The 22,692-nt window shown below is 46.4% G+C and overlaps 2 non-coding genes across 2 annotated transcripts; both read left to right on the top strand.

Annotated features, from left to right (window-relative positions):
* The first annotated feature begins 19,628 nt into the window (after nt 1–19,628).
* trnal-caa (transfer RNA leucine (anticodon CAA)) lies at nt 19,629–19,741 on the top strand. Its single transcript has 2 exons — nt 19,629–19,666; nt 19,696–19,741. It is a non-coding gene; the product is annotated as a tRNA-Leu (tRNA).
* Nucleotides 19,742–22,492: 2,751 nt separating this feature from the next.
* Nucleotides 22,493–22,605, top strand: trnal-caa (transfer RNA leucine (anticodon CAA)). The gene is made up of 2 exons: nt 22,493–22,530; nt 22,560–22,605. It is a non-coding gene; the product is annotated as a tRNA-Leu (tRNA).
* The last annotated feature ends 87 nt before the right edge of the window (nt 22,606–22,692 follow it).

Below are 22,692 nucleotides of genomic sequence, written 5' to 3'. Positions count from 1 at the left end.
CGTTTAAAATACATGAATTTCATAAAGACAACACACGTTTCGAACAGAAAAAAATCATATTCTGTTCTCTTCCTGGTATGTATAACAGATCAGCAGGTCTTATTTTCCCAATTGCTTTTTTCCACTGTATTTATCATAATGGCTAGCCAATGTCTTCTCTTAGCTAGGTAATGTTACTTGTGGATGTGCTTCTGCGTTGCGTAGAAGCACATGTATCCATAGAAAGTGTATTATACTACTATTTGAGCTACAGTACATAAAAATAATTATATCGTTATTAATTTCTTTAGGTACGTGATTCCATATTATATTCCCTATTAATCAAATTCTAAAAGTATGCTTTTGTTTACTCCGATAACGAGCACATTCACAGAAAATGTTAATATCTTATGACTTTTCACAAAGTATATAAAGTTAAGATGGTCAGAAGGAGCATGTAAAAACGTTTCCGAAACGTGGTAAAATCTTACTACATGTAAGACTTTGATGCTTAAAATGTTTAGGAAGAAAGTGGAATACTGGTGTGTATTTTTTCTTTAAACTACCAATACCAGCCATAAACAGTTTACACTATATGTTTATGTTCCTAAATTAATATAGTTTATGGTGGTGTATCGTGGTTGTAGAGGTTTGATGGGTTTACTGAGACAATTGTTAATTGTAGCAGTAATCACGAGGTTGTTCGTTGTGGCTTTTAGAAAATCAATCGTCAGAACAACTAACAACGCACACACACGGGTTCAATACACGAGATACATTTATTCATATAAATTGTGCACCAAACATATACTAGTCTGCCTGGATACGAGCGGCAGACCTTACTGTGAGGGTTATCAATATACAAGGTATATAATCTCGAAGAGATGCCAACACAAAGAGATACACAACAGAGAATATATGTCAATATATATCGTTCGGTTACCAAATCGCTAATCAGTGTTATTACAGTGTTATCAGCATTTGTATCTGCTAGGCGGTGCAGTCGTCGTCCACAAAGAAGGCTTTGAAAAGCGTCAAAGGCAAGTCATTCCGAGTTGGTCGTCTGTGTTTTCCGTTCAGACGCGAAATGCTGAAATGATCTCTCGGCTCCTCGGTTGTCATTTCTGCTCCGTAAAGGAATCACAGCACGCGTCGGCTTCCAGCACGGTGGGTCGGGACATGATGCCGGGGGTCGGAGAGAGCGATGTCTTCCTTGTTAGTATAGGACCTGTCACCTGTCCCCACCTGTCACGCGGGAGACCGGGGTACATCAGGACGCGCATTGAAGTGAAAGCAGGATGCGCTGCGACATGCACTGTGCAGATCCCGCCACAGTAAGAGGTGAGTGGGTCTGTTCGATCACAGCGCTAGGCGAATCCCCAATCCCCTTTCGTGCGTGGCGACAAAAGAAGGCTGTTTCCGCTCGGTTTCGAACCGGGAACCTTTCGCGTGTGAGGCGAACGTGATAACCACTACACTACGGTAACATGTGCCCAGCGGCCCAGCGCTGCGCTTCGTCAATGCGATTCAGCTGCTTCCAGTGCCTTTATTGGAGTGCGCTGATGGACTGTGCTCTCTCTCCAGAGACCAGCACGCCTGTCATGGACGGAGCAGGAAAGGCGGCGCCACATTCTACAGCCCTCTCCACGCAATCGACGAAATCGGGCTACTGAAGTGGAGAAAATCGCCTCTCCAGAAAGTGCAAATATCATCTTGGAGAGTATAAATCCTATTGCCGAAGGTCAGCCCTGTCTACCAGAGTAACCCTCCCACAGCGATGATCAGCTCGTCTCACACGCGAAAAGTTTCAGTTGGAAACAAGCGCCCCCTCTTCTCGCACGTTTTGCACGTTCGAGTAGTTTTAATGCAGCTCCTTCGTACACGGTGCTGATCTTTTGGAAAGCAGGAGGCAAAACCAACACGTTCTCATACCGGGAGTCGACCCCGGGCCGCCTGGGTGAAAACCAGGAATCCTAACCGCTAGACCATATGGGAACGCACAACCTTGCTGTTCCGGGCATCATGCAAGCAAACTGCATAAATATGAGAAAACACGCAAGAGAGTTGTCACTCAGAGTGTCGAAGGGTCGATGTATACTGGGGCTCAGTTGAAATGCAACGTCAGGACTTTTCCGAATTATGTCACACGAAGAGAGCACAGCCTTTTCCGCCCTGCCACGTGTGTCTCGGCAACTCGCTGTGATCGAATAGTGGTCAGTACTTTGCGTTGTGGCCGCAACAACTCCAGTTCGAATCCGGGTCACGGCAGAATAGGGGCGTCTGCTTTTACTACTTGCATGAATGAAGGCAAAAAAAAGCCAATCGATGTGAACGAATGGCGCTTTACAGAGGAGTACTGCCTGACTGGATCGTTGATGAACGACAGAGGCCACTCCGACCTCTTCTCGGTTTTCTTCAATGACTTACTAAGGATCTTCTTCACATTCGCCCATGCAGGGGAAGCCAGTTACACCAAAGCAAACGCAGGAAAGTGCATTTCAAGCAGAGACCAGGAGGGACTTGTTTACACCGAGAGTGGTCGGAGAATGGAACAATGCGCCCAGCCCTGTTGCTGGAGCCGATTCTTGATGAGATCTTGGGCTCACTAAGAGGCCCCCGCTGGATGCTAATCTTTCTGTTGTTCTTGCGCTGCTTTTGAGCTGACAGAGCTCGTCCTGGTCTGTCGGCACAGCCCAATTGCAAATGATCGGCTCCGCGTACAGAAGGACCGAGCGTTTGGTACAAGAGTGCATGAAGGCACCGGAAATACATTGGGAACAAATGACCAGTAGCTCAAGACCTCTGTGAAGTACAGGAGCGTGCAAAAAGAGGCTGGCTGTTTCCACCCAGTCTCGAACCAGGGACCTTTTGCGTGTTAGGCGAACGTGATAGTCACTACGCTACAGAAACCTGCAAGGATCGCTGCTGGGGTCTCGCTTGCGTTTCGGGCTGAGAAAGGGAAGCGTCACTAGGCAGGGGGCGCTGGAGAGAGGAACAAAGGGCGCGATGAAACAAAATGCCGAAACCCAGGATCAAATCTGGGACCTTTAGATCTTCAGTCTAGCACTCTCCCAACTGAGCTATTTCGGCGGTGCACACAGCCTACAGCCACCTGCTCTAGCCTTCCTGTGTTGCGGCATGAGCTCACCAAGAGTAGCGGGAGAGTGTTGCAGGAACGTCACTCAGAAGGAAAGCCACCCAGATGCGCCCTCTGAGCTTTGTCCAGCGCATCTTCCTCACATGGACTCCTGCCTGCGACGGGCAGGAAACAATTAGCAAGAACAGAACGACACCCCATGGGTGTCTCATGACCACACCTTAGGTTGTGACACGTGCAGGTGTGAGGGGTTGCTGGGCTACTTTGGAGCAGAGCTTGGGCGGAGCGGGGGCGGGAAAGCAGACAAAGAGGTGACACCTCAAGGTCTGCACAATCACAGCTCTCCGCCGCCCCAGGCTTCTGCTCAATAAGCTACTGGATACACCCGCCCCTCCTCACACAGACCGTGGAAAAGCCCCCGAGTGGGAGGGCTCTCTATTTCTCCCAGGAGCTCTTGGACACGACGCACAGACAGAGTGTGGGGAGCCGCCGCCTGCAAACACGGCTCCAGACAGGACTCCACTCCGCAGGAGCCGCAGAGCAGAGGAGATGGGGGCAGCTTAGCTCCTGTGCAGAGACCTGAGCTGTTGTTGCTGCGGATGCTGTCTTTTCTGCACTCGGGGTAGGAGTGAATGTTGAATTGCCCTTAGAAATGAAGCAGAGCACTTCAACGGCACGGGTGTGTGTGTGCGTGCGCCCTGGTGATTCTGGGAGACAGATCGAACCTGGGCTAAAAGAGAGGGGGCTTAGCCCTCTTCCATTTGCTAGTTCAAAGTTGTACAACCCATTTGTATCTGCTAGGCGGCACAGTTGTCGTGCACAAAGAACGCTTTGAAAAGCGTCAAAAGCAAGTCATTCCGAGTTGGTCGTTTGTGTTTTCGAAATGCTGAATTGCTGCTAAATGCTGAAATGATCTCACAGCTCCTCGGTTGTTATTTCTGCTCCGTAAAGGAATCACAGCACGCGTCGCCTTCCAGCCCAGCGGCCCAGTGCTGAGCTTAGTCAATGCGATTCAGCTGCTTCCAGTGCCTTTATTGGAGTGCGCTGATTGACCGTGCTCTCTCTCCAGAGACCAGCACGCCTGTCATGGACGGAGCAGGAAAGGCGGCGCCACATTCTACAGCCCTCTCCACGCAATCGACAAAATCGGGCTACTGAAGTGGAGAAAATCGCCTCTCCAGAAAGTGCAAATATCATCTTGGAGAGTATAAATCCTATTGCCGAAGGTCAGCCCTGTCTACCAGAGTAACCCTCCCTCCTCCTGCAGCGATGATCAGCTCGTCTCACATGCGAGAAGTCTTCGGTTGGAAACAAGCTCCCCCTTTTCTCGCGCGTTTTGCACATTCGAGTGGTTTTAATGCGGCTCCTTCGTATGGTGCTGATCTTTTGGAAAGCAGGAGGCAAAACTGACACATTCCCATACCGGGAGTATGGAGTTTTCAACCCGGGCCGCCTGGGTGAAAACCAGGAATTCTAACCGCTAGACCATATGGGAGCACACAACCCCGCTGTTCTAGGCATCATGCAAGCAAACTACATAAATATGAGAAAACACGCAAGAGAGTTGTCACTCAGAGTGTCCAAGGGTCGATGTATACTGGGGCTCAGTTGAAATGCAACATCAGGACTTTTCCGAATTATGTCACACGAAGAGAGCACAGCCTTTTCCGCCCTGTCACGTGTGTATCGGTAACTCGCCGTGATCGTATAGGGGTCAGTACTTTGCGTTGTGGCCGTCCTGATGTACCCCGGTCTCCCGCGTGACAGGTGGGGATACTCGCCACTATACTAACGAGGAAGACATCGCTCTCTGCTTAGTGTGCAAAACACTTACTTGCAGGATTGTGGGTGCTGTGGTTTAAATGCTATTGGTTTGTGAACAGAATACCCTTATCCCAGTGCATTGTGCCACATTAAATAAACGCACGAGAAAAAGAGATTCAGAACGCAAAGCTGTGTCAGTGTTCTGTGTAAAAAATCGGTTTGAACATCACGGGAGCTGTTTTTAATAAGCTGCTGAGTAAAGAATATTGTAGCATTTACAGGTTCTTTTCAGAACAAAGGACGAGTGGAGACGCGATTAACAAACAAGCGCTTTGTTATTAATACTCACACTTTGTTATGAACACTACCATTAAAACTACCAGTTGTACTCTCACTAATGTTAAAATGAATACACTAGTAGTAGTATTAGTTGCTGCCCGTGACGTCACATACACTCTCTGTGACGAATGCGAGACACCTAGACACATACAGTGACGTGCCGGCTGTTGCCGTGGTTACCATACTTATGATTTAGAAACACTGGAAAAAATGAATTTAAACTGTTACTTACATACATTTATCAACTTGGAATATAATTTTCTAGCTCTAGGATAGAGTTACCTAAATAATAATATGAATAATCATTGTTTAATTTCGGATTGAACATTATTAACACTAAACGCACTATGGTAATTGATCGATACAGTCTTTATTGACTGTTTTCTAGATATTTAAACAGGGTCAAGAAAAGAATCAGTACTCACCAATCAGTGAAGTTAATCGATTATTCTATGGTCCTTCAGTTGAATAAATTGGTTGTCGATACATAAGTGATCAATAATTCTCCTCCGTGCGCTCCTCGCACCTTCCACGTTCTCGCTCTCTGATCCCGGCGCTCTGGCTGGTGTCTGTGACGTCACAGCGCTCTTTCTGACAAAGCAGAGCTGGAGGAGACTCCTGTCCGGAGCCCGGGGGGCTTTTCTTACAGATATAAAATCTCCCCCCCCCAAAAAAAAACACACCGGACTGTGAAGAGAAGCGAATCATCACAGTTGGAGAAGGAGAGCGACAATCCTAGGAATAAAATACATTAAACAGAAAAAAAAAGTTTACATCACAGATTATTGTGTTACAAAGCGTACCCGTGTGGAGCAGTAGAGGACAAGCACGAGTCCCTGAAATAAGCGCTTTTAAGAGTTTTACACGAATCTTCAGAGTAAAGAAGCCAGGAGGATCAGACTCCTGATCCTGGAGGTTAAAATGTGTATCCTGGTTTTATTTCCACCCAGCTCTCAGTTCCATTAGTGGTCTGATGATTTAAATTAACTGTAAAACTGTTACCAGACTTAATCTAAATTGTAAATTTATAAGACTGGCTACTAATAATAAATATACTGATCAAAGTGTCAATACTGGTGTTTATAAAGTAAATACTGTAGCATTTGCAGGTTCTTTTCAGAACAAAGGACGAGTGAAGACGCGATTAACAAACAAGCATTAACACAAAACCAAACACAGGATATACACACACATGAGGAGACTGACGGAACACGTACACATAGTTAGGGTGGTAATTACCTAACAACACACTATACTTTTACAAGACTACACAGGGTACTAGAACTACTAGGACATTATTTACACAGGTAGGGTCAGCCGCTGGTCATCGTGCTGACCCTCAGACTCTCCCCGGCTACCACTCCCAGCATGCCCAGCGGCACTACGAGCGCCTAGGGGTGCTTCCTCCTCACCACCAGACGAGGGCGTTACACTGCCCCCACCTGAAGCGTCTGGTTTCTGGCGTCTGGCGTCTGGCGTCTGGCGTCTCGCCGACGTCGAACACCCCCCTCAGGCTGTACTCGTACTGGGCTAACTGCTGTGGAACCCTGCGCCGCGGTGACGGCTGGCGACCCACGGACGCCCCACTATCGGCCGGCTACAGCCCCGGCTGCTCCTCTAGAGCCTCCCCACACGGCTCCCATTCCCGGGCCCGGTAGGGGGCCAGGCGGTCTCGGTGCAGGACCACCACTCTCCCCCGTGTTCGCAACCGGACACGGTAGCAGACCTCGCCCACCACCCCGAGTACCTCAGTGGGACCCTCCCACGACGGCGCCAGCTTAGGGATGAGGCCTTTGCAGCGGCGCGGGTTGTACACCCAAACCGAGTCCCCGGGCTGGAAGGCAGGCCCCCTGCAGCGCAGGTCGTAGTACCGCTTCTGCCGGACCCCCGCCTGTGTCAGGTGGGTCCGTGCAAAGCTGTGCACCCGCTGCATCCTCTGCCGCAGGTCCCACTCGTAGTCCGGTCCAGCCGGCGGTGCCGACCCGTCTCCGGGCGGCGGGCCAAAGACCAGGTCCACCAGGGTTCGCATTTCCCGGCCCAGCATGAGCGAGGCCGGGGTGCACCCGATGGATTCCTGGACCGCGGTCCTGTACGCCCAGAGCGCAAGGGGGAGGTGGCGGTCCCAGTCCCGTTGGTGCCGGGACACCAGGGTGGCCAGCTGGGTGGCGAGCGTCCGATTAAACCGCTCCACCAACCCGTCGCTCTGGGGATGCAGCGGTGTGGTCCGCGTCTTAGTAATCCCCAGGCGCTGGCACACTCTGGCGAAGACCTCGAAGTTACGCCCCTGGTCACTGTGTAACTCCTCCGGCACCCCCAGCCTGGCAAACATCCCCTCCAGCAGTGCATCGGCCACCGTGGGGGCACTCTGGTCCGGGAGGGCGTAGGCCTCCGGCCACTTCGTAAAATAATCCATGGCCACCAAGACGTAGCAGTAGCCTCATCACGCTGCTCCCGCCAGGCGCAGTGGTGGCAGTCCGCGGCCTCGCAGGGGCGCCGCGAGAGAGCGTCGGCATTGAGATGGCGAGACCCCGCACGGTGCACGACAGTGAAGTCGTACTCCTGCAGGATCTCTATCCATCGCGCCATCTGGCCCTTTGGCTCCTTAAAGTGGAGCAGCCAGGTGAGGGACGCATGGTCGGTCCTCAGCCGGAACCGGGTCCCGAACAGGTACGGCCTAAAGTGGTGGACCGCCGCCATCACCAACAGCAGCTCGCGACGGGTCACGCAGTAGTTCCGCTCAGGCCTAGTCAAAGCCCGACTATAGTAGGCCACTACGCGCTCCCCATCCGGCCCCTCCTGCGCCAACACCGCACCCACCCCCGAGTCACTCACGTCGGTGTCGAGAACATACGGCAACCGCGGGTCGGGGTAGGCCAGCACGGGGTCCCCCACCAGAGCTTCACGCAACCGGCCGAAGGCAGTCTCACAGCCCGAGTCCCAGTCGAAACGGCGGCCCTTGTCGGTGAGGCGGTGCAGCGGGGCAGCGATGCTGGCAAAGTCCCGGACGAACCTCCGGTAGTACGAGGCCAACCCCAGAAAGCTGCGGAGCTCCGTGACGGTGCGTGGAGTCGGCCAGTCCCTCACTGCGGCGACCTTACCTGGGTCCGTAGCCACCCCTCGCGGTCCAACAACATGTCCCAGGAAGCTCACCTCCCGCCGCAGGAGCTCGCACTTGCGGGGGTTGAGCCTCAGGCCAGCACGGCGGATGCAGGCCAGCACCTCCTGGAGGTTTGTCAAGGCCTGGTCGAAGCCCCGGGCATGAACCAGCAGATCGTCCAGGTACAGCACACACTGGTTCCGCGGGACAGATGCCAGCACCCTCTCCATCAGCCTCTCGCAAAGAGATCCTCGTTCTGGGCGAGTAGCGCCTGGAGCCGCTGCCGCTGGTCCTGATCGAGGCCCTCGCAGTTCCGCTGGTAGAGATCCTCAACGGCGCGCCTCGCTTCCACGCAACGCTCGGCTCCCGCCGCCGCCGCCTTGTCTGGCCCCCCGGCTGACTCGGGAGCAGGATCCAGCACGCTCGCTCCCCAGCTCACAGGCCTGGTCTGCCCCGGCGACTGCCGCCGCCGCCACTGCCTCTTTTTCTCCCGGCTCCGGCAAGCCCGCGTCCCTCAGCCTTCGCCGGGCCTGCCCTCCACCAGGTGAAGTCACCCCTGCCACACCAACTCCTGCCAGCTCAAGTCCAAACTGGCCCCCACTCGCTGCAGTACGTCCAGCCCCAGAATGCAGTCCTCCTGGATGGGTGCGAGGTAGCAGGGGTGGTGCACCGTCGCTGCACCTAGATGGAAGGCAAGCACCTGTTTCCCCTGGACTGCAGCGAGCTGTCCCGTCACGGCCCATAGCCGCAGGCTGGAGGCCTCCCATCCTGGGGGGTTGGTGCCCTCGGTGTCGGGGAGGACGCCCGGCCGGTGTAGGGTTACCGATGAACCGGTGTCGAGTAGGGCCAGGCAGGGTTGGTCCTCGATCCGGCAGTGGAGGTACAGGCCCCGGCTACAGCCGACTCGCCCCACGGTGGCGTGAGGGGCGCCGGTTTTTACAGCGCTCTCCGGAGCGGGGGTTGAGGTGTTCGACGGGCGGCCTTCCCCACGCTGAGTCACACCGTTCCCGTTTCCCGACGCCAATCGAGGAGTGCGAGGTTCGGGTGCCCGGCAGAACCGGGCTCGGTGTCCTCTCTTCCCGCAGCGGTTGTAAAACAGCGTGCGGGGCTGTTCCGCGGGGGTCGCTGCCCGGGCTGGCTCCTCTTCCCCCTCGCTGGATTCCTCCGTCGCCGTCTCGGTCAGCCGGCAGGGCGCACTGCGTCTGCTGCCACTTCCAGTCACCCCGAACACGGCCTCAGCCCATGTAGCAAGGGCCAAGGCCTGCTCCAGCGATGTTGGCGCGGCCAGCTGCACGTGGCGCCACAGCTCCTCGGGTGAGAGGGCCTTGAGAAAAGCCTGGAGAGCCATCTCCTGCTGCGCCTCCCGGGGGAAAGTTGGGTATCCTCGGCGGGCGAGGAACGCGACATCAGCGGCAACCGGGCCCAGTCGCTCTCCTGGTCGGCGCCGCCGCAGGGCCAGCCTCTCCCGCATCAAGTCCGGCGCCTCCTCCACACCGAAACGCAGCTGGAGAGCCGCCGCCAGCGCCGTGTATTCGCCTCTGTCCTCCTCCGGGACGTCCAGGAGCACCTGGCAGGCCACTCCTTCCATCTCCGCCCGGCTCCAGCCATTCGTCCGGGCCGCGAGCTGGAACTGCGCCTCGTAGATTTCCCACGGCGCTTCCCCATTGTAGCAACCTGGTCGCACCCGCGCTTATGGGTGTGGGAATCTCTGATCGGCTCCAGCAGGGAGAGTATCCTCTATCTGGGGTGCCCGCTGACCAGGAGTAGCGGCCAGTCGCCCCAATTCTACCGGCAAAACCACTATTGAATAGCCCTGGTAAGGGCTGTGGCCACCTGTCGCACCCAGGAATTGCTCAGGCTCCCTGTGTGCGCTGCCGATGGGTTCTGTTTCTTCCAGCGTCAGCTGGCGCTTAACAGAATCAGGTAGTGTCTGCCACGAGTTGTCCATTCTGCCCACTTCTGACACCAATGTAGCGTTTGCAGGTTCTTTTCAGAACAAGGACGAGTGGAGACGCGATTAACAAACAAGCATTAGCTTTATTCGTTTACAACCACACAAAACCAAACACAGGATCTACACACACATGAGGAGACTGACGGAACACGTACACATATTTAGGGTGGTAATTACCTAACAACACACTATACTTTTACAGGACTACACAGGGCACTAGAATTACTAGGACATTATTTACACAGGTAGGGTCAGCTGCTGGTCATCGTGCTGACCCTCAGACTCTCCCCGGCTACCACTCCCAGCATGCCCAGTGGTACTACGAGCGCCTAGGGGCGCTTCCTCCTCACCACCAGGCGAGGGCATTACAATATGGACTCCCGGGAGGCTCCCATACTTCTGATTCTTGCGTTCTTATCAGAACATACTGATGCGCAAACATATTCATTACCATATTTCAAAGCATTGGAATAATATATGTCGTACAGCAACACAAAAACAGGAAGACAAGTATCACAGCTACTATAATCGGTGTTAGTAACTTAAAGAAAAACATTCCCCCTGGCCCAAACAGTGATTCTAACCAGGAGAGAAAGGGGTGATGCTGTAGAATGAGGCATTAAAGCACATACATAACAAGATGCATTAAATTTCTTTAACTTTACAGTATGATTTATAAGTTTATACCACAAATTACTCATATCCCCCTCATTATCAGTTTCATTCAGCCAGTTTGTATACAAAGAGGCTTCGCATTTAGATTCTTCCTCTTTCTGGGTGGTGACAGGCTTCCACATAAAAAGGAAAAAGGCTGGGCACATCAGTCCCAAGCATGTGATCCCCATCTATCCCTGTGGAGACATCACTCCTGCGCTTTGCTCAGTTCGTTTGTGACCTTTTTACAGTGGGAAGCATGAATTCAGGGCACCCTTTCCGTGACTTTCACAGCAGTCGCAGTGGTCAGCAGCCGTGGTACGGCCCCCTCCACCTGAGTGAACACCACTTCTTTTTCCTGAAGTCTTTCACCAGAAGAGTAATAACTCTTAGAAAAATCTACACATTGTTCCACTGCCTCAGCTGTGCCATTTTGCAGAACAATTCTAGCTGAAGTTGTAAAATTTCTCATTGGCCCGTTCCTGCAAAACATCTTATTATGAACAAACAAATCATAATAATAATGTGCATCTAGGGGAATCACTCCCAAGGGTAACCCCCCCTTAAAACTATATTGTTCTACCCATCAGGTTCTGCCACTAGATAAGAGAACCTTTCCCATGAAATCATTTTTTGACCTTCATGATCCCTTCAGGGCGTACAATTAGCACAGAAGCAGCAGCTTTAGTCCACATGTTTTTCAAGCAGGATATTAACAGTATGATTATAACGAATAATACCAGACACACAAATATGTATTGAACCAGAGACCCTCTCCAGGTTCCTAGCACAGACTGTAGCCATGCACCAATGCCCCAATCATCTGGATTATAATTATGCTATATATTTTTCTTCATCATAGATGTGCTTTGCTAAGTCATTAATTTGCTAATAATTGTCTAGAATACAAGTACTGTTTAGTCTTTGCTCACCTAAACAGCTGTCTATCACCCTAATAGAGAATGGCCTAAAACTGTGATTATAGCGAGGAGCATACAGTTATTTCCATTCTAATACATCTGAGTTACACTCAGACTAAAAGCAGGGCTATTTACCCATGCCAATAAACCTAAATAATCACCTCTATCAAAGGGGATTACTCCCATGAGCATCTTTTATAGCAATACAATCCCAACAGGAGCTCTGATTATTATTTGTGGCTGACTGATGAAGTATTGATTCCATATCCCCATTTATAAAAGTAAAACTCCTTACACTTAACAGGTACACTGTCACCCCCCCTCAGGAAGCTCAACAAACACAGAAACAGTGACAATATAATAATGTTCACTCAGTCTCTGGTGCAGTGGTTCGGTGTCAGCGCAATGCGTAGATCCAGCGATCTCATCCTGTCACTCAGATGGCAGAGTCGGTAGTCAGTTGCACTTGATATGGTCCTTCCCAGCAGGGTTGCAACATCTGGCAGGGTATATCTTCCTCACCCACACCCACTCGCCAGGTATCAGATCGTGTCTTCCCTCTACTGGAGGTATCCAAGCGTCCAGCACCTGTTCACCAGCCCCGTGCACCACTTCAATTAACAACCTACAATACTACAATAGCAAATTCAACAATCCATTAGCCAAATTCATCCCTCCAGGAAGTTTCGTTGATTGGCCTGTGATGATATCAAACAGGCTCTATTACACAGTTCTGTTTGATCCAACCCGCATCCCATGGTGTTCCTTCAGTCTGATGTCTAGTCAATCTTTTCTGTTCCTTCATTCCACTGTTCCAGCAGACTGAGGGTGATCTCAGTCCATCTCACCCCGAATAATAAGCCTCTTGATCATAATACATGCGGTAGGGCAGTGCCCACCAAGGGCTTATCTCCATCATCAAGTGTTTGGTAGACACAGAGGCAGTGACAGCAACCCACTGGGAAAACAGATTATAAGAGCCAAGGTTGTAAACATTTGCTACTGCATGAAAGGTTTCTCAGGAGCAGGCCTTTTGAGCTGTAGCACCTGCACCTGAACTGTAGTTGAGTTCCTTTGATAAGCATCACATTGAGATACCACATAAGTGGCTACTGCTTCAAACACGGTCCCCACCCAGGTTTGGGTAACCGGCATACCATTTGACTCGCACCCAGGTGTCCGACAGAGTGCATTAGTCGAGCTACAAAGGGCATTAGGCTGTGAGGGCATGCAGAGCGTCCAGTGTGCTGGCAGCACCACACTCTTTTCTAACCATGTCCTTTTCTCTGCTTTAGAGGCCTCAGCCTGAATATCCTGTAGCTGTCCCCTTTTCACCAACAGAGGTCACACAGGGGTCTCAGACTCCTGTTCTACCAGGACTGTGCACCTGACAGCTACATCTGCAAAGTTGTTCCCTCGAGTTACTGGAAACATTTCTTTATTATGTGATTTATACTTTACCACAGCTACTTCAGTCAGTAGCTGCAAAGCTTCTAACAGTTCAGAGACAAACCCAGCATTCTTGACTGGAGTCCCTTCCATGTTGGGGAAATCCCTATTCCTTCACTGCCATCCAAAATTGTGGCATACACCAAATGTATATATACTGTCTATATAAATTGCTACAATTTTCCATTTAGCATATTTACAAGTTTCATTTAAATATTTTCATTCGGTCTGCTAGTTCTACACCAGATTATTCACAGTTTATACAGCCAGGCAGGTAGCCTGCACAACACATAAACACGGCCCCTTGGCCACCGCATCAAGGGGTCCTGAATAATAATAACCCACCAGACGATGCCTATCTCCATGCTCCTGCACCAGCACAACGGCTCACAACCCATTTCTTTCACTTACAGACAGATTACATACAGATGATCCGTCTGAGGAAATACAGTCCAGGGCCAGTGTCTGCAAGAAAGCTTGTTTCAAAACATCAATAACGGTTTCTGCTGCAGGGGTCAAGGCAATTATGTCTTTAGACTGCACTACCCCCCTTAAACCAATACGTCACTGGACAAGCTCGTTCTGAGAAGGCATTCACCCTGGCTTTATCATGTAGTTGGTTTTATACTCCTTTTTTTTCTCTTTAGATCCAATACTTGGAGAAGCCCGGCCTTATGGATTCCCTAATTAGGTAAAACAATCACAATATCACATAACTCTATTGAGTTAGTTTACATAAATGCTATTTCATGCAGTAATTCCTTATAAAATGCTGCAGTCTGGGCCTAAAATAGGTCTGGGGTGTCCCCCACCCACATCAGTAGTTGAAACTGTACATCTTTTCCCAAGCAGACTGTGACAGCTTATATTTGCTTTAAACTCAACCCTTGCACCCCTTCTCCTGTAGCCTCCTGTTACCCGTTAGAAAACTTTATATCACATCTTTATGCTGTTTTAGTTTAAAAACAGGACAGCTGTGCTCCTGTGTCCCCCAGTTTCTGGTTACAGTTAAGATTATTTCACTTTTATTTAAATCCTGAGATAAATTTAGGAAGGCTACAGAGGGGTTTACTAGATTAAAACTGTTAGTTCACGCACAGCTCTCGTTTCAGCTTCTGACATGTTCTTTAATTGTGAAATCAAGCCTCTTTCTTACAATTTCTCCAAAAAACACCTTTTTTTAAGTAACTGCACACCAGCTTATTAGTAGTTTTGTCTTTGGGGTTTTATATCTCGGTATAACATTAAAGTCGCACAATAATTTCGACAAACTGGCAGCTCCCTTTTCTCCTCCTTGGGAGTCTTTTTACCTCCCATTTGCAGCGCTCGCACTTCTGCATGCATGCTTCGCGAGTTATTAAATCAAATCTGTCTCCGCTGTCCGTAATATCAGGAAAGCATAGTTGTACATTCTTGGCAACATCAGGTTTTAACCCACTCAAGTAAATTTGTTTTATTACTGTGGAAGTATCTTCATTCACTTCCTTCTCATCGGCTAACCCCGAGTATACTATCCATAAAGCTATAAACCTTTCTGTAAAATCTGAAACATCCTCACTTCCTTCTGCTGACATGCTGTTACTTTTCTCTAATCAGATTTCGGTGGGTAATGCTCTTTCAAAAATCTCCACACTAATTCCCACCCTTCTCCTAGATTCTCTCTTCTATTTCTTCTTTTGCTGTTTCTTTTTCTGCATATATAACTTCGTTTCGTTCAGCCATTGCTTTTAGCTTTTCCATCAGAGATTTTTGCATCTCATCTATGATATTCTGTTGAATTCTCAAATATTCCTCTAAATATTGTTTATTTTTATCCAAATGTTCATACACTTTTCTACATTCCTGTTCAGCCTAAATTCCGTCTGACATATTTCTTTTAAGTTTCACTTTGGATTAATCAAACTTTTTTTTTTCTTCACACCAAACCATTTTCACGTCTCCCACGTGCCCCGCGGAGCCCCCCAGTCAAGACAAACTGACGAGCTATCAAAATTCGGGAACACGGACCAGGTTCCAAATCCTGGCTTTAAACACACAGTTGAATCGAGTTACCATTTTCGTCTCTTCTGCGAGTACAGTTCTAGTTACTACCTTCAGCTGTACTGCAGTCGTGTACCAGGATGCAACACCTGGATTGTTTCGCACGGGTTGGGCGAGACGCTATTCCTTCAGCAATCCCTTTTTTTCTACCCCACCTTCACAAAACAGGCATCTAAAAACACATACACCATTAACTCATTTTTCTGTTGTACTTGTTTCAGCACCACAGCAACATGGAGAGGACAAGGGACTTTTTAGAAAAGAGGAGTCCTTACCTCTTTTTAGAAGCGGCCGCCTAACTTTTCCTCTCCATGTCCGTGTGGTTTAATTTAGATGGATACTTCTTCATCATTTGGGTCACGTATCCGCCAATCTGCCTCCTCCTTTTTAGAGGACGTTGTAAACCTTTAGGAACAATATAATCTAGCAACAAGGTTATGTAACTGTAATTAGGCTTAAGACAATCAAGAACAAGGCTTGCCTTTCTTCGAAATTCTTTACGGTCATCAGGCAATTTAGGAAAAGTCTTAACTAATGCAAATAATTCACTAGGAGACCAATGTCAATGTTCCTTCTGGACCTGTAAAAGTGCACATTGGCATTTCATGAACAAGTGAAAAGGCTTTGGCTCCTGACCGCTTTTTAGTTTCGGTGGAGACTTTTTCTTTTTAGAAGGCAAGGCCATGACTTTAGCTGCAGCTTGCTGTTCTTTAGTTTCAATACTAGTCTTTTTTGAAGCTTCCCATTATTTCTGTGATTCCTCTTTCCATTACATAAGTTTTCCAATTCACTTTCTTTTCTTTCTTCTCCTTCTCTTCTAAGTTTCCCCTTCTTCAGGAAACTTCTTTTTCCTAATTCAACTTTCCTCTGTCCATTCTGATTCACTTACAAAGATCCTTCATAGTTATGGGCCCCTAATTATCATATATAAATTATGTGCAAGTTCCCTTACACCTATTACCCTAGCTTTACAGTTCATGAACATAATTTTTTTTTTTTTACTCTAACACAGGCTATAATTGTTTCTCTGAATTTGTCGTACATGTACTTTTGCTGGACTGCTCGGTCCCATTTTCGTCTTTGAATTTTAATTTCCCATTTTTACCGATCGGTGCCTTACTTAGAACCTTATCACATTAACTACTCCGCAGAGCAAAAACCACACGTCTGTGTTAAGATAAGTTCTTTATATGAGTCCCAGACTCATTAAACCCGCGTGAGAACACCACTGTGGCTCGCTTCTCAAACTATTAATTTTTAAGGATCACTTACTGACGTCAGACAGCTGCCAATTCTCCAGACGCGTCTCTGGAAGGATAAACAGTTTATCCTCCAAGGTTCGTCCAATTTGCTAAAATTGTCCGGGTCCGGATGGAGTTTCAGCAGCCGTTCGCGTTCAGGTTTGTGATCCCGGATGAGCCCCCAAATTGTCATGGAAATATAACTATCAAGGAAGCCACAAGAGAGAGTTCTTACCTGAGTAAGGTTTTAATTTCAATATTGCAATATTGGGAGCCCTGTTGCCACTATGCAAATTGCAACCAGATACTCAGTTTGTTACAAGCAGTACAGGGTTTTTATAAGACGTTGCTCTGTAAAAAAGCTCAGTGCTTTGTCCCTTCAAAAACTTCCCCTTTCCCTGAGACAAAACAGATTACATCATAGAGCGAGAGAAGAAGCAATAGATTTGTTATTCAAAGCTAATCAGTTACTTTCAGCTAATTCTAACGACCCAGACAGCATATATTGTTTTGGTACTTTGTCTTCTAAAGTAACCTAAACAGTGTACTTTCTTGACGCACTGTTTTCTAAAATTCTGCACGTACTGTAGCACAGCAATTACATCCTTGAAATATATTTTCTAAAAGCACCAATATATTTTTTTCTAAACTCTCTACATTTTAAGAATCAATTTACTTATTAGATTTCCACTTCAAACGCTTGCAGAAAATGCCAGCAATTCAAAGCGTGTAGGCAGCATGAACAGACCAATTCTGCAATTTCATTTATTGCGGGCGGTGCTTTCCGAGTCGATGGCTCTGCATTAGAAATGAGAAGTGCTGAACTCTAAACACGTTGTTGCCATTACTGCTACTCCTGCTGCTACTCCTTCGTCCTCGAAAAAAGAAAAGACAGGCATGTTTTGAGTCTCAAAATGATCTTCTGGATCCACAAGAAACATGTACATTTGATTGATTCCGCAGTATTTTGGATGTACTGTACTTATAACTTCCATCGAAGAGAGATTTCATCAGTTGCATGAAATTGAAACTTTCGACTTTTTGTCTGGTATTGAAAATATGTTTAAAAAAAACCATAAACAATTTTCTAACAAACAACTCATGAATTATTGCCAGGATCTATATTTAGCGTCCGGTAGTGATAACACTGCTGATATTGATTGAGTAGAAATCTATGATGTATTGACAGCTTTATCTGAAGCGAGAAGTCCTAGAACGCCATCTATGAAGTTTAAGGATTCATACCAAGAAATGCCTTTTGTTTCCCACCCCAACTGCTGCTTTTGCATTACACATTATGCGAACATTACCAGTTTTGGTAGCTTCTGGGCACGATTTTCCTAAACTGAAACTTATTACAAAATTCTTTAAGATGAACCATGTCCAAAAATTGTAAATCAGGACTAATTTTAATATCAAATGAAATTACTACAGAGGAAAAGGCTTAACTGAAATATGAATAAGACTATGCAAGCCTGAAAAATAGAACAATTCAATTTATAGAACTTATTTTTTTATTTTTTGAGAGATGGGCTCACACACCGGAAGACACTAACGTTTCTCTTCGTTAGAGTATGTGAATAACAGTTTAACCCCATTTTTTTGTAATTGTGATTCTGTTAAAATTTAAAAAAGCATCTATCAATAGTAAGAAATTATCAAGAAAGTAAGAAATTGTCATATTTCATAAACTGTAAGACATGAAGACATTTACAGGTTATATCCTTTGCTTTGTCTTTTAACGCAAGCGGTCAGGATCCAAGCCCATGTTCGGACGGTTGTGTTTCTCTTGTAATCATCAAATGTCATTGTTTTGTCCTTCAGTTCTTTCTCGAGTTGTACCATGGATATTTTGTACCATCAATACTTTTCATGCTCTTTTGCATTTTCCTTCACATACGGAAAAAAACTCAAGGCGTTGTTGTCACTGTGCTACACAGTACAGGACACGCAGTGAGTAATTCGCGTAGCTTTCAGAGGAATCCAGAGGGAGGACTCTTAATGCAAGGAGCTGTTTTTTTTTTTCGCATTAATCATTATTAACCAGAAACAGCTTCACAACTGGTTGCATTTGTGATTATGTCACTTCTCTGCTTCAGCAAGGTCAATAAAAGACTCTGAAAGTAGTAGAGAAAAACTGAATTAAAATCATATTAGCAATTCTGAGCGATATCTGCATACAGGCAATCCAATAAGAACGTTGAAATCTTTGAATGTCATCTCTCTATATATTGCGCTGCTTTTTACTTGGAGTAAAACTATTGGATTGAAGGGTTAAAATGTATTGTTGTTATTTGGAGAAATCAATGAACTCGTGATTTGATATGTTTTAAAAGACGGTCATGCGCACAGAAAAAAGACAGTGCTGATTATTTTTCTGGAGACGGAGCACTGATGACCTATCCGAGCCAATTGATAAAGCCCACCCAGTGGATACTCTAGCAGAACGTGGAAGAACGTTCACCATTGTAACCAAGGCAACCACAGGAACAACATCAAGAAGCACAATCAATTCCCCATTTAAATCTTTCGTGTAAGGTATGCCATGTGAAAGCATGAAGTAAATCCCCTGATCTCTTTTGAACATGGACAAGGTATTTCTGATGGAGCGCAATGAGCAAAGATTTAATAAGCTACTCCTGCCGATGATTCAGCTTAAAGAAGTAAAAGCTTCACAAACAAAAGCAGCTCGCTACCACAGCCAATATTAAATGTACTTGGTGGCACATTACCATTTGCACTGGCTCAAAAGTGGTCTCGGCAGACGTTCCCTACGTAAAGCTGAAAGCGCCAAAGAGCATTTCCATTGAGAAAAAAAAATCTTTCTTGATGTTAAACATAGATAGCCTGCCTTTTAGAAGTTCTCCCTCTAAACACCTTGTGCAGCCTCCCGACAGACTAACAAAAAGCGCCTTTTCACCAACTCAATTTATAATACGCCCCTCAAAACTCACAACCGAATAACAATCCATCCGTATATTTGATTTCCAAGATCCATTCAAGGCAACTTGGCTCTTCGCAAGCAAATAATTTCAGGGAAGAAACTCAGTTTAGTCAACTACTGGTGCATTCAGCACACCACTTGCTTTCTCTTGTCAGGGTGGCCGAGTGGTCTAAGGCGCCAGACTCAAGGACATGTGTCTTTCCAGCTGGCTTGGGTGTTCTGGTCTCCCAATGGAAGTGTGGGTTCAAATCCCACTCCTGACAGCTTCCATTTTTACCTCTCTTGAATTGTTCCAGTGCTAGCTGACAGTGAATGACTGAAATATAAAAGCAGCAGAAGAAAGCAAGCAACTCAGTGCAATTTGTGAGTATTCTGCACTGTTAAAATGCACAGGTTCTCATACTTTTTGGAATTCGTAGCTCAAGAAGTGACTCCTGTTTCATTTTCTATTCACCAACTCGATTTGCATTCCGCCCCTCACACCTCACAACAGAATAACAAACGGCTTCATGTGCCACAGCATTCCCCTGTAGATTCGGTTTGCACTATGAATTAGGCGACCCCGAATGAAATATTTTAGTGTTGGCTCAAATGTGAGGAATTTCATGAACCCTCAAAAAGGAACGCTTGCAAAAAATGCCAGCAATTCAAAGCGTGTAGGCACCATGAACAGACCAATTCTGCAATTTCTTTTATCACTGGCGGTGCTTTTCGATGGCTCTGCATTAGAAATGAGAAGTGCTGAACTCTAAACACGTACTTGCCATAACTTCTACTACTGCTGCTACTTCTTCGTCCTCGAAAAAAGAAAAGACAGGCATGTTTTAAATCTCAAAATGATCTTCTGGATCCACAAGAAACATGTAAATCTGATTGATTCCGCAGTATTTTGGATGTACTGTACTTATAACTTCCATCGAAGAGAGATTTCATCAGTTGCATGAAATTGAAACTTTCGACTTTTTGTCTGGTATTGAAAATATGTTTAAAAAAAAACATAAACAATTTTCTAACAAACAACTCATGAATTATTGCCAGGATCTATATTTAGCGTTCGGTAGTGATAACACTGCTGATATTGATTGAGTAGAAATCTATGATGTATTGACAGCTTTATCTGAAGCGAGAAGTCCTAGAACGCCATCTATGAAGTTTAAGGATTCATACCAAGAAATGCCTTTTGTTTCCCACCCCAACTGCTGCTTTTGCATTACACATTATGTGAACATTACCAGTTTTGGTAGCTTCTGGGCACGATTTTCCTAAACTGAAACTTATTACAAAATTCTTTAAGATGAACCATGTCCAAAATTGTAAATCAGGACTAATTTTAATATCAAATGAAATTACTACAGAGGAAAAGGCTTAACTGAAATATGAATAAGACTATGCAAGCCTGAAAAATAGAACAATTCAATTTATAGAACTTATTTTTTTATTTTTTGAGAGATGGGCTCACACACCGGAAGACACTAACGTTTCTCTTCGTTAGAGTATGTGAATAACAGTTTAACCCCATTTGTTTGTAATTGTGATTCTGTTAAAATTAAAAAAAGCATCTATCTATAGTAAGAAATTATCAAGAAAGTAAGAAATTGTCTTATTTCATAAACTGTAAGACATGAAGACATTTACAGGTTATATCCTTTGCTTTGTCTTTTAACGCAAGCGGTCAGGATCCAAGCCCATGTTCGGACGGTTGTGTTTCTCTTGTAATCATCAAATGTCATTGTTTTGTCCTTCAGTTCTTTCTCGAGTTGTACCATGGATATTTTATACCATCGATACTTTTCATGCTCTTTTGCATTTTCCTTCACATACGGTAAAAAACTCAAGGCGTTCTTGTCACTGTGCTACACAGTACAGGACACGCAGTGAGTAATTCGCGTAGCTTTCAGAGGAATCCAGAGGGAGGACTCTTAATGCAAGGAGCTGTTTTTTTTTTCGCATTAATCATTATTAACCAGAAACAGCTGCACAACTGGTTGCATTTGTGATTATGTCACTTCTCTGCTTCAGCAAGATCAATAAAAGACTCTGAAAGTAGTAGAGAAAAACTGAATTAAAATCATATTAGCAATTCTGAGCGATATCTGCATACAGGCAATCCAATAAGAACGTTGAAATCTTTGAATGTCATCTCTCTATATATTGCGCTGCTTTTTACTTGGAGTAAAACTATTGGATTGAAGGGTTAAAATGTATTGTTGTTATTTGGAGAAATCAATGAACTCGTGATTTTATATGTTTTAAAAGACGGTCATGCGCACAGAAAAAAGACAGTGCTGATTATTTTTCTGGAGACGGAGCACTGATGACCTATCCGAGCCAATTGATAAAGCCCACCCAGTGGATACTCTAGCAGAACGTGGAAGAACGTTCACCATTGTAACCAAGGCAACCACAGGAACAACATCAAGAAGCACAATCAATTCCCCATTTAAATCTTTCGTGTAAGGTATGCCATGTGAAAGCATGAAGTAAATCCCCTGATCTCTTTTGAACATGGACAAGGTATTTCTGATGGAGCGCAATGAGCAAAGATTTAATAAGCTACTCCTGCCGATGATTCAGCTTAAAGAAGTAAAAGCTTCACAAACAAAAGCAGCTCGCTACCACAGCCAATATTAAATGTACTTGGTGGCACATTACCATTTGCACTGGCTCAAAAGTGGTCTCGGCAGACGTTCCCTACGTAAAGCTGAAAGCGCCAAAGAGCATTTCCATTGAGAAAAAAAAATCTTTCTTGATGTTAAACATAGATAGCCTGCCTTTTAGAAGTTCTCCCTCTAAACACCTTGTGCAGCCTCCCGACAGACTAACAAAAAGCGCCTTTTCACCAACTCAATTTATAATACGCCCCTCAAAACTCACAACCGAATAACAATCCATCCGTATATTTGATTTCCAAGATCCATTCAAGGCAACTTGGCTCTTCGCAAGCAAATAATTTCAGGGAAGAAACTCAGTTTAGTCAACTACTGGTGCATTCAGCACACCACTTGCTTTCACTTGTCAGGGTGGCCGAGTGGTCTAAGGCGCCAGACTCAAGGACATGTGTCTTTCCAGCTGGGTTGGGTGTTCTGGTCTCCCAATGGAAGTGTGGGTTCAAATCCCACTCCTGACAGCTTCCATTTTTACCTCTCTTGAATTGTTCCAGTGCTAGCTGACAGTGAATGACTGAAATATAAAAGCAGCAGAAGAAAGCAAGCAA

This window comes from Lepisosteus platostomus, chromosome 5 (assembly GCF_059453375.1).
Source record: "Lepisosteus platostomus isolate fLepPlt1 chromosome 5, fLepPlt1.hap1, whole genome shotgun sequence".
Taxonomy (NCBI): domain Eukaryota; kingdom Metazoa; phylum Chordata; class Actinopteri; order Semionotiformes; family Lepisosteidae; genus Lepisosteus; species Lepisosteus platostomus.
This window is presented reverse-complemented; position numbering and strand designations above follow the sequence as displayed.